This window comes from Littorina saxatilis, linkage group LG11 (genome assembly GCF_037325665.1).
Source record: "Littorina saxatilis isolate snail1 linkage group LG11, US_GU_Lsax_2.0, whole genome shotgun sequence".
NCBI lineage: Eukaryota > Metazoa > Mollusca > Gastropoda > Littorinimorpha > Littorinidae > Littorina > Littorina saxatilis.
The window spans coordinates 37,750,244-37,768,184 of NC_090255.1; the positions used below are offsets into that span (position 1 = coordinate 37,750,244).

General features: G+C 39.9%; 1 long non-coding RNA gene across 1 annotated transcript; it reads right to left on the bottom strand.

The window, feature by feature from the left end:
- Nucleotides 1-776: 776 nt before the first annotated feature.
- Nucleotides 777-13,321, bottom strand: LOC138980389 (uncharacterized). Its single transcript, XR_011460316.1, has 2 exons — nt 13,006-13,321; nt 777-8,995 (listed from the first exon to the last, which is right to left on the bottom strand). It is a non-coding gene; the product is annotated as an uncharacterized lncRNA (long non-coding RNA).
- Between the last annotated feature and the right edge of the window lie 4,620 nt (nt 13,322-17,941).

Here is a 17,941-nt window from a genome sequence, read left to right on the forward strand (position 1 = left end):
ACACCGGCTGGATCGGGTATTTCCGTAAACGCAGCCTCGAGTGTCAATGACGACAAACACGGACTCAGCACCGAGTGCATTTTCACTCGTAGCGAACATGAGAATTTTGATCGGGGTTTTTCGACTTTGCAACTCCCATTCCATTCATTGCAGACCTTGTCCGCCTTGTACGAATATGTATCGGTCAGTTGACCACCAAAACGTAAATACTATCGGTCCATCGACCGGACAAGGCTAGGTCCAATGCGTCAAATCAGAAAGGAATGCGTCAGAGACCGAAGAGTGAGGCCTGGCAACAACACTGATGCTTTTCTGCAGGAAACCCGTTTTTTATTCACACTGGCATTTAAAATGCTGCAGAGAAAAACTAATAGACATAAAAAAAACTAATGTCATCATCTGCTAAGGATAACAAGGCACACATACACGCAGAAGTTAAGTAAGCACACACTGTCCAAGGGCGGATCAATTCACTTTGGAGGGGGGGGGGTTACAAAATGACTGAAGATACAAGTTGAAGGCGCCTAAGCCTCTAGGGGGTCCGGGGGCATGCCCCCCCGGAAATTTTTTTTATCCAAAGAAGCAAAATAGAGCTATCTGGTGCATCCTGAGCCAATAAATTACCTCTGAAACCTGTTGATGTATGTTTTTTGTTGATGTATGTTTGAACTTTTTTGGGGGGGTCGGGGGTGGGGGTGGGGTTACGTAACCCGTGTAACCCCCCCCCCCCCCCCCCGATCCGCTCTTGCTGTCAGACAAAATTCAGTAAATATGAATAAAGTTAGCACTGGAAACTGTTGTTCTTTTATTGACATGACATTCACATATGTACAGTATGTAACTTGTAATATGTAAATGTAAGACTAACACTGTAACAGCACTTTCAGTGTTCAACTCGCATGCATCCACCAGATACAAGGCGAGTGAAGTGAGGAAGTAGTGTTTCTTAAATATAGCTCTCTCGGAGGATTTGGCAAGAATAGGCAAGCATCCCTCTGGAAATGCTCGCAAAAGTCTGGCATCTGCACCGCTAAAAACCCCATTGGCCGTTCACAAAAAGATTGCAAATTTGCTTTTCTTGTATGAACCAGTCACGTTTAATTCTTGCCTTATAGCACAAGCATGCTATTGCAAGCACAAGATCATTTCACACCCTCACTTAACTTGCCAAGCAAATGCTGAAATGGCTGGCTGCAAGCGTTTCTCGCCTGTACAAAACATGCATCCAAAGAAAAAATCAGCAACTATAAAATGATTATATGAGTATTGTATCTTAAAAGAGTTCTAAATACATTGTAACTTGTAAGTAATACAAAACAATTTCTAGAAAGAAAAAATAGGAGTTAAATCATGACTAAGGTTATAAGTACGTTTAAATATATATAATTGCCCTGGGGATTTTTTTACATTTATATCTTGTCTGCTCTTAGATTTAGGGGAAATGGAGAACTTTGTAAGCCCAACCTTTCAAAATGTTCTTCTGAAGGAGAAATGGGGCTGACTGACAGATGAGACGAATAACATATGAATTTACGGCCAAAGTGAATGATTTTGGCAATAAAATAACCACATCAGAATCTAAACATGAACCAATGTTTATAAGCAGATTATGGCACATATGGTTAAGGCAATTACTGACGTTCTCAAGTAAACAGTTCGGTTCGATCACCATCTCACATTCTCAGATCAGACTGCTCAAATACATTTCACAGAATTGTACATACGTTTTGATTATTTTATGTGACCAGCACAGTGCATACATCAACATGTAACATTTGAAAAATTGACCCAAAAAACCCATCTAGGCAAGCAGGGATTGCGCTAATAAGCTTTCAAGAAAGCACACCAGGTACATGTATGTGTACTGACTTAAAATTGCATACCAGAACAACCTTTTCTGAAAGAGTTGTTTTCATTGTCCGAGATACTATAATCACAGAACAGCAGCGGTGCATTTGATGTATTGCCTGAAAGCCTAAGGTATTCCGTTTTCAACAAAGAATTAGCATTGGAGGAGAAAAAAAGGCACAATAGGTACATGTCAGCAAGTTTATAAATGTGTTGAATAAGCAAACTTTGTGTCAGGGCAAACCTTGGATACAACATTCTGCTCAACAATGTCATTCACTTAATTGATCGGGGATGGCCAAATCGTCCGCCCGGTCGCCAGGGGCAAGTTAAAAATCAGCCGGGCTAGTAAAAAAACGCCTGGCAAATCGCCCGGCTGGCCAATGAAATTCTGGTCAAATGCGACCCTTTTGGTTGTAATATCAAGTTTTAAAGCCATATAAACACTGCAGATCAACTGTGGTATCAAACGGGCCAGGGAAATTTCTGTTGGGCTGCAGTGACTCTCTGGCTGGCGAGTTACAATTTTGAGATTTGGCCATCCCTGTTGATACATATCATTTTGTGCATAAGTGAGCAATTAAGTACCATGTACACTTTTAGTAAAAGTTAATACATGTACAGCATACAATTTTGACAATAACAATAACAATTAAGTGATCAGAATTTGAGTAACTTTAGGAATTTTCACCCAATCATAATATAAACAGTTCACAACAAAGGTGGAAGATTTTGATTAAAATAACAAAAAGTTTCTTTATACCCAACCTATATTATATATAATATTACCATACCTGTCAAGCTCTTGTGGACTCTCACCATAAGATGTTGCTCACAAAACCATAAGTTTGCACCAAAAAGCATAAGACAACGTGCAAAACTGCAGAAGTCGTTAGATTAATCACCACAAGAACTAAATACATGCACACATACTCACACAAAAACAAGAAATCAGCCTTATTTCACCCATAATCAAAAAACAAACTTTTTTCAACACTGAACTGCACTGTTTAATGTAATTTTGAAATGCAAAGCATGTTTAAATGTAAATTGTACCGAGAATCACCTAAACTTGTACAAAGACGGCACACGTCCAACCTGGCAGTCACACATTTACACCCTTCACAAAAATGTTACCAGAATGCACAAAAACACCACATGATAGTAAAAGCACAAGACAAGTGTGTTTTAACAACATTCATTCATTGAGCACAGTGATTCAATCATGAATGGAAACCCCAACCACAATGTGCAAAAGAGAACGTTTTAGCCAAACAGAACATGTAAAACACACAAGTTACAAGCCAAAAACTCATGTGTATCTCAACAATCAAGGACAAATACCAGATCCAAAAAAATATGACATGTAAATGCTTTAGTTTGAGGTCGCGCATATTCTAAAAACAAGTCGTATATGATTATGATCGGTTGTGACAAACATCCGGTGCTAACTTTCGCTCTCTACCTCTTCGAAAATGCATCACGAAACGCCCTTATTTTTATTTATATGGCTTCACACTTGGTACAACGTGAGAAAATACTGTGTAGATACTAGAACAACAAAAATATGACATGTAAATGCTTTAGTTTGAGGTCGCGCGTGTTCTAAAAACAAGTCCGACATGATTGGATGTGACAGAAATCCGGCTCCTTTCGCTTTCGATCGCGAGCTCTTTGAAAATGCATCACAACTCCCTTAGTTTAATTTCTATGGCTTAAAACTTCGCACAACGTGAGAAAATACCTTGAAGATACCGAGAACAACAACAATAGTACATGTAACTGCTTTAATTTGAGGTCGCGTGTGGTCAAGCGTGGTCGCACAGTACTCTGTCAGATCGCGCTGACGGTGTGCACATGCGCGTTGCCTTGTACTTCCGCCGGATCAGTTACCGCGAGATTTTGTAGCTGTTACTTTGTTCTCGGGCGAACCTTTGCAATCTTTTTTTATTTGACCAAATTGTTTTGTAAAAACCGTAAGATCTTCGGCATACGCCGTAAGACTTAAAAAACATCAAAATTCCGTAAGAATTACGCGAAAAACGTAAGACTTGACAGGTATGTATTACCCAGTGAGATATGGGCGTGTTATAAATTCTCGTATTATTATTAGTATAAGACTCGCTAAACCATCACAGATACTGTCAGGCTTTTACACACAGTACAAACACCCTTTCATTTACACACTCACCGCTTTTGAACAATCCTAGGTGCCCTACGTAAAAAGTGAGCAATTTTCAAATAATTAATTTTGTGGATTGTCTGATAACAAAATCGGACGGTGCGTTTTGGCGCTAGACCAAACTTTTAAAATCTAAATAATAAATTGACAGCTTGTTACACAAACATTTTTAAATCAGGCCCCCCCCCAAAAAAATAGTCTGTTTACGGTATCCCGACCGACCCTATTTTTTCGCGCGTCCCTAGACTTTTTTTTTGACATTTGGGGGGGGGGGGGGGGGAAAGAAAAAGAAAAAAGTCTTTGTTTTTTGGCAAAATAACTTAAAAATATGTTTTTTTGGAGGGGAAAAACAACCATCTCGACCTACCGACCCTATTTTTGTTGCCTATGTTACCGTAAACAGACTTTTTTTTTTTAGCCTCATAAAAGAATTCTTTTTTCATACAAAAATATTACTCGGTAGCATGCATGGGTTTTGAAAGCAAGAAAAAGACAAAAATTGCGTACAGGTATTTTGTTGAGACAAAAAGGCTAATTTTTTTACCCTCACATCCCATTAGCCCAGTGAAAGAAATTAACCCTGTGGTTGCCTATTGTTAACATTTCAATACATTGGAGTATAGACCCTGGAAATAGAAGAAAAAAGCACCGTAGACTAGAGGCACATGCACACCTGATCAATCTGGCTTTCATGATAATAAGTAAACATACCCATAGCAAAATAACTTAAACAAATATGTGCATATAGATCAAAGGATAAATAGACTGGCTTATAGGGGAAAATATTCCAGCAGTTCAATTACTTGATATGTCACTCAGAATATACATCGACATGTACTTGGCGATATGTGAAACCTGACATCTGGGAAGGCTGGCTCCCATTCCTCAATTAATTTTTTCAAGTTTTTGTAATTAACTACAAGTACACAGCAGTGGCACTGTCAAGAGTAAAAAACAAAACGCAACAAGAGTATACTATTAGTTTTTGACAGCAGCACTTTAAGTCACTAATACAACGATTACGTACATGTAAGGATGCAGAAATGCGATTTGATTGAACTTGACTTTTTGACAAATTGCGAAGAACTGTGTATTGGGATCTGAAGGTAAATCATGGTAATGAATAGCTTCTCTATTGCCCAAGTCCTGTTGCTCCAAGCACTTTACATTGACCTATGTTGACCAAGGTTTTTTTAGCCGAGACTAGCTGTGCTGCATCAGGTCACTCAGAATTGTAGTAACTGTGTAGAACTGTGTATCAACACGCTGGAATGCAGGCGTTAAATCAATCAATCATATTGATCAAGCTTCATATTGATAAATCGACGTTACAGGAAGCGACTGAAGTGACTGTGTGTACGGATATATCCGCACCAGGTCAGATAGAGCCATGTGAGTATAGGGTACGGATATATCCGTACCTGGGAGACAATGAGTTCCATTGAGCTGACATTTGATGTGTAGCTTGAAAGTAGGGGTACACGCAGTTGCAACAAAACCCTGATGGTGTTACCAAAAAAGTGATTACACTGTATGACCAGGTTGAGGCTCAACTCATTTGACACTGAGAATATCAGTACAATGTTAGGACTGGAAATACTGTATACATATATATGTTTTCAGATCCAGAGCACTTTTCTTATGGAATTACAGAGTTATAATCAAACACAATCAGGGATGTCGTTAGGCGTCGGACATCAGACATATAACGATGAAAATCCCCAAATGTCCGATTCACATTGCCGCATGTCGGTCAGATGTCCTATCGTTTTAGCCTGAGCGTGGTCATTGTCCGATATGTACTCCATTCCTTCGGACAGCGCGATATTCGTTAATTTTCATTTCAAGATACAAATCTTCTAAAAGACCGAACGCTCTCCTGTTCAGCTGACACTGAAGTTGCCAGTGCCGCATGCGGATCTTTTCTTTTGTCCGGAATTCCCGAACCATTTGCGGTATGCCCCGTTTGGGTATAACCGTCTCGGTGCAGCGCACTGATCTAGTGGATTATTTTTTAGATCAGTGCATGCTACAGGAGTACGGGAGACAACTCCGACTGACTAAATTTGTCGTCTGCTTTTGTTTTCGATACGAAACTAAAGCCTGCAAAAGATCAGCATTAGATATAAACCGATCATTTTGTTTTTCAACTTTTATCCAAATCATGCAGTTTGTAATCAAAGTAAGAGCTCTGAAGTTGTTCATGTTGGTTTCTTTTTTGTGGTTTCTTTGAAACTAAACAAATACAACATTATACGCACACTGTGTTGATGTATTTACTATATTATGTGTGTGTTCTACAGCGCGCGCGCGTGGGTGTGTGTGTGTGCGAGTGTGTGTGGGTGCATGACTTTGGAACAATTCCATGGAATGTGTTATAAGCTGTTTGGCGCAAATTCATAATGTCCTATTACACTTTCTGAAAGCGGTCAAATGTCCTATTGATGCTGAAGAACTCAGGACATTTGTCATATTGGTATGAATTTGTAGCAACATCCCTGCACAATGAAACAGTAAATTTTATAAACAATTGAAACTAATAATTCACGGTTGGTGTTTGTAGTTGAAAGCTACACACAGTAACTAATGCACTTTTATCCTTTACACAATGCTATATCTACAAGTACAAGTAACACTTAACAGTCATAAGGTCTGTATAAAGGCGATGACATAAAGAAACAGACTGTAGTGTAAACCACAACAGTTAAGAATCTCAGCTAAGTTTGATTAATTAGTTTCTTTGAAAAAGAAGGAAACACTCAGGTTTTCGCTGACATCCTTAACATTGAAAGACTTTAAGTAACACCAACATATTTTGCAGGAAGACGGCGGAGCAACAGGTTATAAATAGATTTGAACATTTTCGGAAAACAGACATGAAATGCACTTGGAACACTGGAAGTTCACATACACAAATAAAACTTAAAGGGAACGTTTGACGGTTCAAATACATGGAATGATGGTTATTATGATTATTTGTGATGATAATATATATTCTTACAAGATAAGTACAAGGCAAGCTTGGTGGTGGGTCTGTGATGGTTACATCAATATAAGCTTTGATCTAATGATTACACACACACTGACTAAAGTTTCACTCTATAGCTGTTGCAATACTGTGCTGAATTCACCTCAGACTGTGGGACTAGGCTTGAGTTACTGAATTTTTGCCTGGCTATTAAACCCTTCCCTTTAGAATAGTGTGATTTCTGAAAATTCAACTGACCAGAAGTGAGCAAAAAACACACATAAAAACAAAGCAAAAAAGCCTTGTTACCAATAATTATAATGTAAAATGAATAATGCCAATGATTGCACATGGATGAGATTATTAAAGAAGCAAAAGTTTTGCTTTCCTTCACTGGGGACAACAAAAAGATTGAAGCACAAATAACAAAAAGACAAGCTAATAATCCAGCATAAGCATGATTATCCTACTAAAGCGAGAGAGACCACTCATGAGATAATAATATCGTTCCAACCACACATCATGACATGTGTATATAATGTAAATGAGGCCGTGTCGAATTAGTCTGGCAGGGACCTGCTTTTTCACTGCTTATGATGCCAAAGTCACAGAGATCACAAACGTCATGGAGACACTTTTGCGCCTGCTGTTTCCCCTGGAAGAGTTTTTTAGAACTAACATATGTCACGCTACACTTTCTAAAGTGACGTTTCTTTCCTTTAAAGATTGCACAAGGCTTTGGAAGAGATCGAGGTTCTAAAAGAATCATCTGCAATTTGTGTGCCTCGACTGCGGGACATTTTAAGTCAAATGCACGTAAGTACAGTATTTAGGATAAACAGAATACTACATGGCTTGCTGTGTTTTTATCAACAGCTATTGTGTTTTCATCATGGTAATAGGGACTGTTTTTTTTTTAACGAGATAAGCATGATGCGACTCGTCTATGACTCCTTGGCATTAAAAGCAAGCGATCCCTGCACTGATAAGTAAAATCAAACTAAATTTTAGGTAACATTGCATTTTCCGGGTCTGAGGGTGATTTGTCTTCGTCTTGAGGTTTGTGCCTTATCAGGCTGTTCATTTTCTCTTTTAGTGGTTTCCAATATCTATATATTGTTAAGATGAACATAAGACCAAGAATGACTGGAATGAGAAAAAGGAGGTAGAGGAGAGAAGGATTTGATTTCTCATTCGTTTTGTCTTCTGTGGTCATCGAAGGGGTTGCTTCAGTAGAGGAGGTAGAGTCGGCGCTTGTTTTGTGGCAGTTGTAGTCGATGTGGATTGTTTGGGAATCGCACATCCCTCCACTGGAGTAGTTGATGTTTCTCGTAGTGTTCACAGGGCACTCTGCAGGGACACAGGGGCAGATGTCGTCTTCACCAAATCCATGCTTGCACTTGTCCGGCGGTGTGGGCCAGCCTTCAGGGTGGTAGCCACCTGTGCAGATGCATTGGTCATCAGCCGCTGGGCCCCCTCGACACAGAGGTTGTTGCCCTTCCTTGGTGCAGTTGGTCTTGGTCTTTGTGCAGTAGTTGTGGCGAACTTCAGAGGCCATCCTGTCATTTGGTTCGTAGCGGCCAGCTTCACATGTACGGATTCTTTCTCTGATTCCACTTCCTGTTGACGGTACGTCTAAGTAACGGCCTTTGGGGATCAGCATGTCTTCTGAGCACTCTGTGTAGATGTGTTGGAACCAAAGTTTGTCATAGTGATTGATACAGATCAGACTCCGGTTGTCACAACAGTGTTGGTTTATGTTCTTGTCAATGCCTATCACAGGGCAGTCATTATACTTTGGTAAGTCTTCTTGGCACTTTGGTGTGTCAGCAGTGGTGACCACACCGCTGAACAGTACTGGATAAGCGATGGCAAGAAAAGCAACGAACTTGCACATCATTGGTGTTGTTTGGGTAGTACAATTTTACTGGCAGCTAGCACCTGAGTCTTGAATTTCTCCCTTCAGTTGAGTTACAGTCACTTTGAACTTGAGATACCTGAAATAGGACATAAAAGTGCATGTGATTGAGAGACCTAAACAGATTTGTGTTTGAAGGCTTACAGATTTATTTTTTTCTTGAAGCAATGTTAGTGATGATTTTGATATTTCACATATATTTAAACCATTGTTTCAATCTATGCGTACATTGTTTAATGCTTGAAATGTATTTTAATTGACATTTTCTGCAAATAATTCGCTCAGGATAAAAAAAACAAGAAAGGTAAGTTGTTTGAACGTTTGTTATTGACAACACAATATGTTACATTCACAAACTTTTTGACCGTTGTGGTCGTTTAAGTTTACAGACAAACAAACACAAATAAAACGGAAAAAGACTTATCTGGTAAAAATTTCTGCTGCTTGCGGAGAAGACACAAGCGAGGTCTGCTGGGTAAAACATTCTGTGAATGTAACGTATTGTTGTCAATAACAAACGTTCCTACAACTTACCTTTTCTTGTTTTTATATTTAGTCAAGTTTTGACTAAATATTTTAACATCGAGGGGGAATCGAAACGAGGGTCGTGGTGTATGTGCGTGTGTGCGTGTGTGTGTAGAGCGATTCAGACTAAACTACTGGACCGATCTTTATGAAATTTGACATGATAGTTCCTGGGTATGAAATCCCCGAACGTTTTTTTCATTTTTTGAGTCACTTGAGAAAAAGTGACTATGAAATCGGTCAGTGTTAGTCTGTCCGGCCGGCCGTCCGGCCGGCCGTCCGTAGACACCACCTTAACGTTGGACTTTTCTCGGAAACTATCAAAGCGATCGGGCTCATATTTTGTTTAGTCGTGACCTCCAATGACCTCTACACTTTAACGATGGTTTCGTAGACCTTTGACCTTTTTCAAGGTCACAGGTCAGCGTCAAAGGAAAAATTAGACATTTTATATCTTTGACAAAGTTCATCGGATGTGATTGAAACTTTGTAGGATTATTCTTTACATCAAAGTATTTACATCTGTAGCCTTTTACGAACGTTATCAGAAAAACAAGGGAGATAACTAGCCTTTTCTGTTCGGCAACACACAACTTAACGTTGGGCTTTTCTCGGAAACTATAAAAGTGACCGGACTCAAATTTTATGTGAACGTGACTCATTGTGTTGTGAATAGCAATTTCTTCCTGTCCATCTGATGCCTCATATAATATTCAGAACTGCGAAAGTGACTCGATCGAGCGTTTGCTCTTCTTGTTTTATAAATGTCTTTGATGACGTCATATCCGGCTTTTCGTGAAAGTTGAGGCGGCACTGTCACGCCCTCATTTTTCAACCAAATTGGTTGAAATTTTGGTCAAGTAATCTTCGACGAAGCCCGGACTTCGGTATTGCATTTCAGCTTGGTGGCTTAAAAATTAATTAATGACTTTGGTCATTAAAAATTTGAAAATTGTAAAAAAAAAAAAAAAAATTTATAAAACGATCCAAATTTACGTTTATCTTATTCTCCATCATTTGCTGATTCCAAAAACATATAAATATGTTATATTCGGATTAAAAACAAGCTCTGAAAATTAAATATATAAAAATTATTATCAAAATTAAATTGTCCAAATCAATTTAAAAACACTTTCATCTTATTCCTTGTCGGTTCCTGATTCCAAAAACATATAGATATGATATGTTTGAATTAAAAACACGCTCAGAAAGTTAAAACAAAGAGAGGTACAGAAAAGCGTGCTATCCTTCTTAGCGCAACTGCTACCCCGCTCTTCTTGTCAATTTCACTGCCTTTGCCATGAGCGGTGGACTGACGATGCTACGAGTATACGGTCTTGCTGAAAAATGGCATTGCGTTCAGTTTCATTCTGTGAGTTCGACAGCTACTTGACTAAATATTGTATTTTCGCCTTACGCGACTTGTTTTATTCTGAATTTTGGAACGAACTTGGCTGCATCTCTTCGTTTTTGGATTTAATTCTGCCAGGGTTTTTGATGGCCAATGAAAGCGTTGTACCTCTGAAAGCAATAAGGCAAATCAATGCTCAGGCCTGGGAATGACTACACCTTTCGTCGTAAATACGACGAAGTCCTTTTCTAATTGTGTAAGAAAAGAGCCTCCGTGTGCCCATAAAAATGCTTAAAACGCAAAATGTTCCCGTCAGTACGCCCACACCACTTTTACTCATTCCCATGCAGGCATGAGTGCTGATTTAAGTTGAACCAAGCAATGAGGCGTCACAGTAAAACAAATTAGTTCCATCATGGCATTTTGTGTAATTTCCGCTAAATATGATGTCCCTTTTGTGTTTTTTTAACATGCATATCATAGCCTGCTGTTTACTGCCAACATGATTGCTTATTTGCATTATTTGTGGTCATGTGTGTTTTGCCATTAACTGAGCTATATATTGATAGTCTTCTACCAAAATCTTTTCAAGAATGTGTTCTCTCTCACTCTCTCTCTCTCATATCCGATTATGACAGTACCCTCAAATGAAAAGTTCAATGATAGGACGAATATGACGTATGGGCGGTATGCAATAGAAAACAATACCTATTTGACCACATTTTACAATATTAACGTTAAAAACCAGTTAAAACGTATTGTTTCCTCTTATCTACGTTATAACCAATCTAACCGATTATAACATAGACGGGGTGTTGCAGGTAGCTTTGTTTCCTCCTTGGGGATGAAGCTACCAGGGGAAGGGATTGTGTTGGAGGTGCGGGTAGAGGTGTAGCCCTCCCGGTGCTCCCCCTTGGACCTCCCTAGTCTAGGACCCTGGGTCTTCGCGAGGTGGCCATTGTGGCGTAATCCCTCCGGACTAGCATAACGTTTCCCTATCCCAAGACCGACCGTGCGTGGTCTATGACCACATCCTCTACGAGGTGACCCTATCAACTAGGCAGCGAAAGCCCCTAGGCGAAACACGGCGGATCTAGAGGAGAGAACCTCGATAAAAAATTTGAGCTGCCATGAAGACGGAGCATGTTGGCTGAGGACAGCGGGCAGACCTTCTGTGCCGACACCCATCTACAGGAGAAAACCAGGCATGCACGCATCAAACCCAACATGGCCATACAAACGGAATAACATAGACCGGTTATAACGTATAAAAAAACGTTTCCCCTGAGGTACGTTATAACCGATTCCGACTGTGCGGGAATTGACAAAAGTTCACAACATTGAAAAACAAACAAACAAAAGCGAAACAAATTATGATGTCTGAATTATATGTTCTAACCTGTTCTTTTTCTGGCGTGGGAACAACAAATATATACATTATAATTGATCTACGTTATTACCAGTTACGTTATATCTGATTCATTTTTAGTGATAAATAAGAACAGCGCTGGCCGGGAGAAAATCAAATGTATTTTATAACCGATCTACGTTATAACCGGTTACATTAAATTACATATTCTTACCCAATACTTATTTGTATACCAATACCAATTCACATATATAGCAAATAGACTACAATTATGTTTGCATCTGTCGAAATCGCTGCCTGTCTTTACGGTTAAAGGGAGGTAACATGAGCAAGACAGTTGCTCTGAGCCGTCGTAGTGCGGCTATAGTTATCTCCCATACAGTAATGCACTGCGGCTGTTAACCGGTTTTCTGTAGTCATTCTCGACTTCAACAGCAACATGTGTGCACGTCACATTTTTTGCTACTCCTTCCACAGACTTTGGGAGCAACCTTACTCGTGGATTTTTCGCCTGTCATCCTCTCACTATTCAACTGGGTGAGAGAATTCCAATTCTTGTTGTATAATATGTAAAGCTCTTCTTTATTTCAAACGCACAATCATCGCTCCACGGCTATCGCCAGTTGAAGGGAAGTAACTCCTTTTTGACCTGAGTTCAGGATGGGTCCGATTAAGATGGTCTCAATCCGAAAAATAAATTCTTTACGTAGGGCACCTAGGATGTTCCCGTTCGGTGAGTGTTCAAATGGAAGGGTGTTTGTACTGTGTGTAAAAGCCTGACAGTATCTCTGATGGTTTACGGGAGGCTTACTGTGCCTTTAAGAGGGTTGTAACATTTACTCACCCAAAAGTGTAATGCAGAATGTCCAAAGCTGTGTAAGTGTTTGATGTCAGATCTGAAAGGTTAAAACACAAATGATAACATTATAGAATGAGACGCCAAGCGCTGCACCAGCTTCTATGGTCAGACTTCGACTTTTAAAGTTTGCGCAATATGATGTTTTTCATTCTCACTTCTGAGGCTGACCAATAACCAGGGTTCGTACAGGTCATGGAAAACCTGGAAAGTCATGGAATTTGATTTTTAATTTTCCAGGCCTGGAAAGTCATGGAATTTAACAAAAATAAGAAAGAAACAAAAAATTAACCTTTAGCACGCCAGCGGCTATTTTCGTCGCCCAGCCATTCCCCCCCCCCCCCCCCCCCCCCAAAAGTGTAATGCAGAATGTCCAAAGCTGTGTAAGTGTTTGATGTCAGATCTGAAAGGTTAAAACACAAATGATAACATTATAGAATGAGACGCCAAGCGCTGCACCAGCTTCTATGGTCAGACTTCGACTTTTAAAGTTTGCGCAATATGATGTTTTTCATTCTCACTTCTGAGGCTGACCAATAACCAGGGTTCGTACAGGTCATGGAAAACCTGGAAAGTCATGGAATTTGATTTTTAATTTTCCAGGCCTGGAAAGTCATGGAATTTAACAAAAATAAGAAAGAAACAAAAAATTAACCTTTAGCACGCCAGCGGCTATTTTCGTCGCCCAGCCATTCCCCCCCCCCCCCCCCCCCCCCCCCCCCCCCCTTTGCCAGCCAGCAACGATTTGCGTCGCCAGCACAAGGCTTGTTCGTATGACCAACTTCTCGTTCGTATTTGCATACAAGAATAACGGTATTTTTAACGGCACTTGAGCCAAAGCGAGGCTCACTTCCTTCCGTTATCTCGTCGTGTCGTCTGCGCTGCATTTGAGTCGGTTTCGTCGAAGTTTTCTGCTTTTGTTTTTGCATCGATAAAGTACTTTAGCGCTTTGACAAGCAAGATGGAGGATGATGAGTTTGAAACTTTCTTTCGAGATGTTTCTTGACAACAAAAAGTATGCGGAATTGGAACGAATTACCAAGGAAGATCTTCGCAATGAACTGTGTATCGCGGTGAAAAAAATGACTGTTCGTCAAGTCACAGTGACGGTTACAAAACGGAATTTACGAAAGTGCAGATGGATACAAACAGTGGCTGGTCCAGTTTAGTGAAATGACAGGACCAGCAAACATTACCGATAATCTGACTGCGTAGCAAATGCTTGACTTGCTTGTTGAAGAGACACTGCGTAGAAACTGACTCAAATTCAGTGCAAAGCAAGCCAGTGTCAAGACTGGCAGTGACAAGACGTAAAAAGTTTGCGTGTTCGGAAATGGCGACCTGTGGATCTAGTCATGGAAAATGTTATTGAGGCTCATGGAAAGTCATGGAAAAGTCATGGAATTTTGTTTCTGAAAACCAGTGGGGACCCTGAATAACACGTTTATCATTTAGGAAGTTCTTTTTTCGTACGCAGGGATTTACCGTCCGAATGCCCTATTCCCCTCATCCCCTATTCCCTACCCCCAACCCCATTCAACGGTGCCCGGAGTAGATGTGAATGAATGCAAATGCGTTAGTACGCTATCATACAGGAACAAACACAACTCCAAATATAGGTTCCCTCCACTGTATTATACAGGTATAACAGCATACACACAAATACACACAATCATGAACATAAAGTTTAGGTATTCAAAAATCAGGTACTCACAGGTTTGGATGCAAAAACAAAGCGAGATTACAATCCCGTGCACAATTTCACTAACAAAACCCTCTACCCTTCACTAATGTAGAGAAATACACAAACAGTCCGTGAACTCACAGGCACACGATATCTACTTTACTGGTATCGACTCACGGCTCGTGTGTAGTCAGAAAAAAACAGTTCAGTTCACATTCCGGCAGACTCAAATCACCGTCTGCTCTGCCTACTAAACACTCATATCTTATGTACTTAAATATCTTATAGACATATTTTAACTCTGTTTATACACAGAATTACACAGCGTCTATGGCCGTTCACTAGGAAATGTATCTGAATACTAATTCCTTCCACTGGCGACCTCGGTCTACTCAGATCCTTTCGTCCTGTGACCTCTATGGTCCAACTATACAGACAACCATAACCTTGCAATAACTTTGCGAAATCCCGTCGCATTTCAGCTATGCTGGTCTAGAGTTATGATACTTCGGCGGCTTCTCAGATCCTTCATACTTGTCATCTGGCCGCTATCTCCCTCTCAGACCGGTTATACGACGCACTGCACAACATAAATAGCGGACATCTTTTCTTAGATATCTGTCTGCTATGTTTACAGTTTACAGTGATAGTCGATTCAACTTATGCGATAAACACTCTAGCGATATTCGAATGTTTATTCCATTTACCTGTTAAGTGCTTTCTTGTCGCATCTATCCGGGCTTCCTCCCTCCCGGCCGATTACTTGGACAACCCCTCAATGTCCAGGGACAGTGGTAAAGTGTAACAATACCCTCGTTGCGATTTACAACATCAACTATTCCCGGTCAGTGAGCTGAACTCACAGTGCGTGCCACACACTTTGCTATGTCACGTTATATCTCTGGTTAGCGCTCTAAAAGCGTGGAGGATATCACTGTCAAACTTTGCCTGTTACAGTGTTATTCGTGATTTCCTTCACAGTATAGACGTTCTCCCAAAATAACTGTCAGGATTTTTAAGTGGTGTGGTAGAGTGAGAACACCTTTTACAAGGACAAGCTTCCATTTGGCTTTATCCTGCTATCAGGATGGACAGCTTATTCTGATTTGTGTGTTATGCAGCTTACGCGCAATATGATACCCTTTTCTTTCAAAAATGTGCACATCGGAGCCGGTCCCTTTATTACTGATTGCTTGCTGATCACCGGAGAGTTTGCTAAGCACATGTGTTTTCCTAAATGGAGTAGCTCAGGAACCGACTAGTAGGTTATGGAGCCCCATAACACAGTTCACCAGTTACAGCTCTCAAAATAGCTGACAGCCCTTTGTTTTGCTCACACTGATATGACTTGTGCATGGCACAGTGGTAAAGTGCTCTGAACAAAACATCGTGTGATTGAAAATTCAAGCCCTGCCATGGCGAATTTTTTGGCTTTTTAAATCTTTCAATCTTCTTTTAGTTTATTTACTCCATTCTTTTTTTTTTCAAAGAGAGTCACTGCATGAGTCAGCCATCACTGAATTTGTCCGCAAACCAAGCAGTGTGAAGCACTAGTCCCAGGCTAGAAGCAACATTTATCAACAAAATGCAATACAAAAATCATTAACATGGGAACAAAACATAACAAACTTTTTCCCTAGTTATGACAAAACATAAGTCTGTACGCATTGAGTTACTTTGACACTTGCGAACCTGTCATGACCGGATGTAACTGCGTTCGGGTATTTGTGTGAAGATGTTTAAGAGTAAGTAATTAAATTTTAAAAAATCACCCTTTTGTTCGGTCGAGGCACAGAATGCATGACACCACGTACCTCCACGTCTGAGATTTACGATGCAATCACCAACAGACCTGTTTACCCTTACGATTTTGGCGTAATTTATTACGATTTTCGGCAAAAAATACGCCATTCCGCTATCCGTGTCAAGACTACGATTTTCATAAATAAAAAAAAATGTAAAAAAAAAATCAATTATAATCAATTCACATGTTTGGCATTGTTTTTTTCAATGCCAAAATGGGGTGAAACAGCACAGCACTGACCATGTCTGTCTGATGAGACGCTGGAGAGCCTTATTCTAGTGGTGAAGTCTTGCCCTCACTCATTCGGCAAGCGCAAGTACAGTAGAGAAGCGCTTGACACACTGAAAAAGGCCAGCTACTACGAGCAAAAGAATCAGTGATGCATGTGCTTTTGATGTGATCTTCTTTGAAATTATGACTACAAAAACTGACTGATGTGTTTTGTTTGTGAATGATGGATATATGTGCATGATTGCGTTTCGCAGACACAGTTGTCATGTGCGTTGTAATTGGCGACGAATGCTGGATGATTACTATTTTTGTGCCAGGATTACTATTTTTGGGGCTGAGCATTACTCCAAAACACTTATGGGGGTAAACAGGTCTGCACCAACTAATAAAACTATAAATTTAGCAACCTTAGCTGTGTTAGTGTCGCAGTGATGTGTACAAATAACATGTCGATCCATACAAGAAACTTAATCATGCGCGCAGGAGCGGTTTTCTGTGTCTAATACTTTCATGACCGGACTGAACAGCATTTCTCCATAACACAGCATTTAAAACAAAAACGGATATTGTCTGCATAAACATGTGCATCACTTCTTTTCACCTGTACAATTTGTTTGCAGTCTTATACTCGCAATATACCGAAAATAAGGGCGTGTCTTTTAGGAATGTCAAAATGGCCGCTTTGAACAAATAGACAAGAACAAACTGTCAGATAGGGTTTGAAAACATGTAACTTTCTTGTTTCAGACACACAACAAATGCAACATATTCTTGATTTGATAAAAAATGATAGTTGTATTTATTTCTTGAATTAGGTCACCCCCGTTTGGACAGTATTCTGAGAATGGCCTACGTATTTCCTTACTTCAGCATTTTCTTTTCCACACAGGTTTGTAAAAGTTTTACCGTTTGAGAAATTGAAACCTAAGCAGCACTTCCTCAGACAATTGTTTATTTAAACCACTTCAAAGTATGATTGTTATCCTCTGAAAATTGACTTTGAAAAGAAATTAATGCACTTACCTGAGTCTGTGAGAGCTGCCAGACACACCCTCTCTTGCTTTCTCTCACAAGGAAATGGTAGCTGTGCTAACCGAAAAAAACCAGGTTTTTATATAGTGGTCTATTTTAAGATCACAGATTCTATTGGTCAAAGATATGATCCTCAATTTTGGTGCCTATATATATTTCCGCTTCCTGCCCGG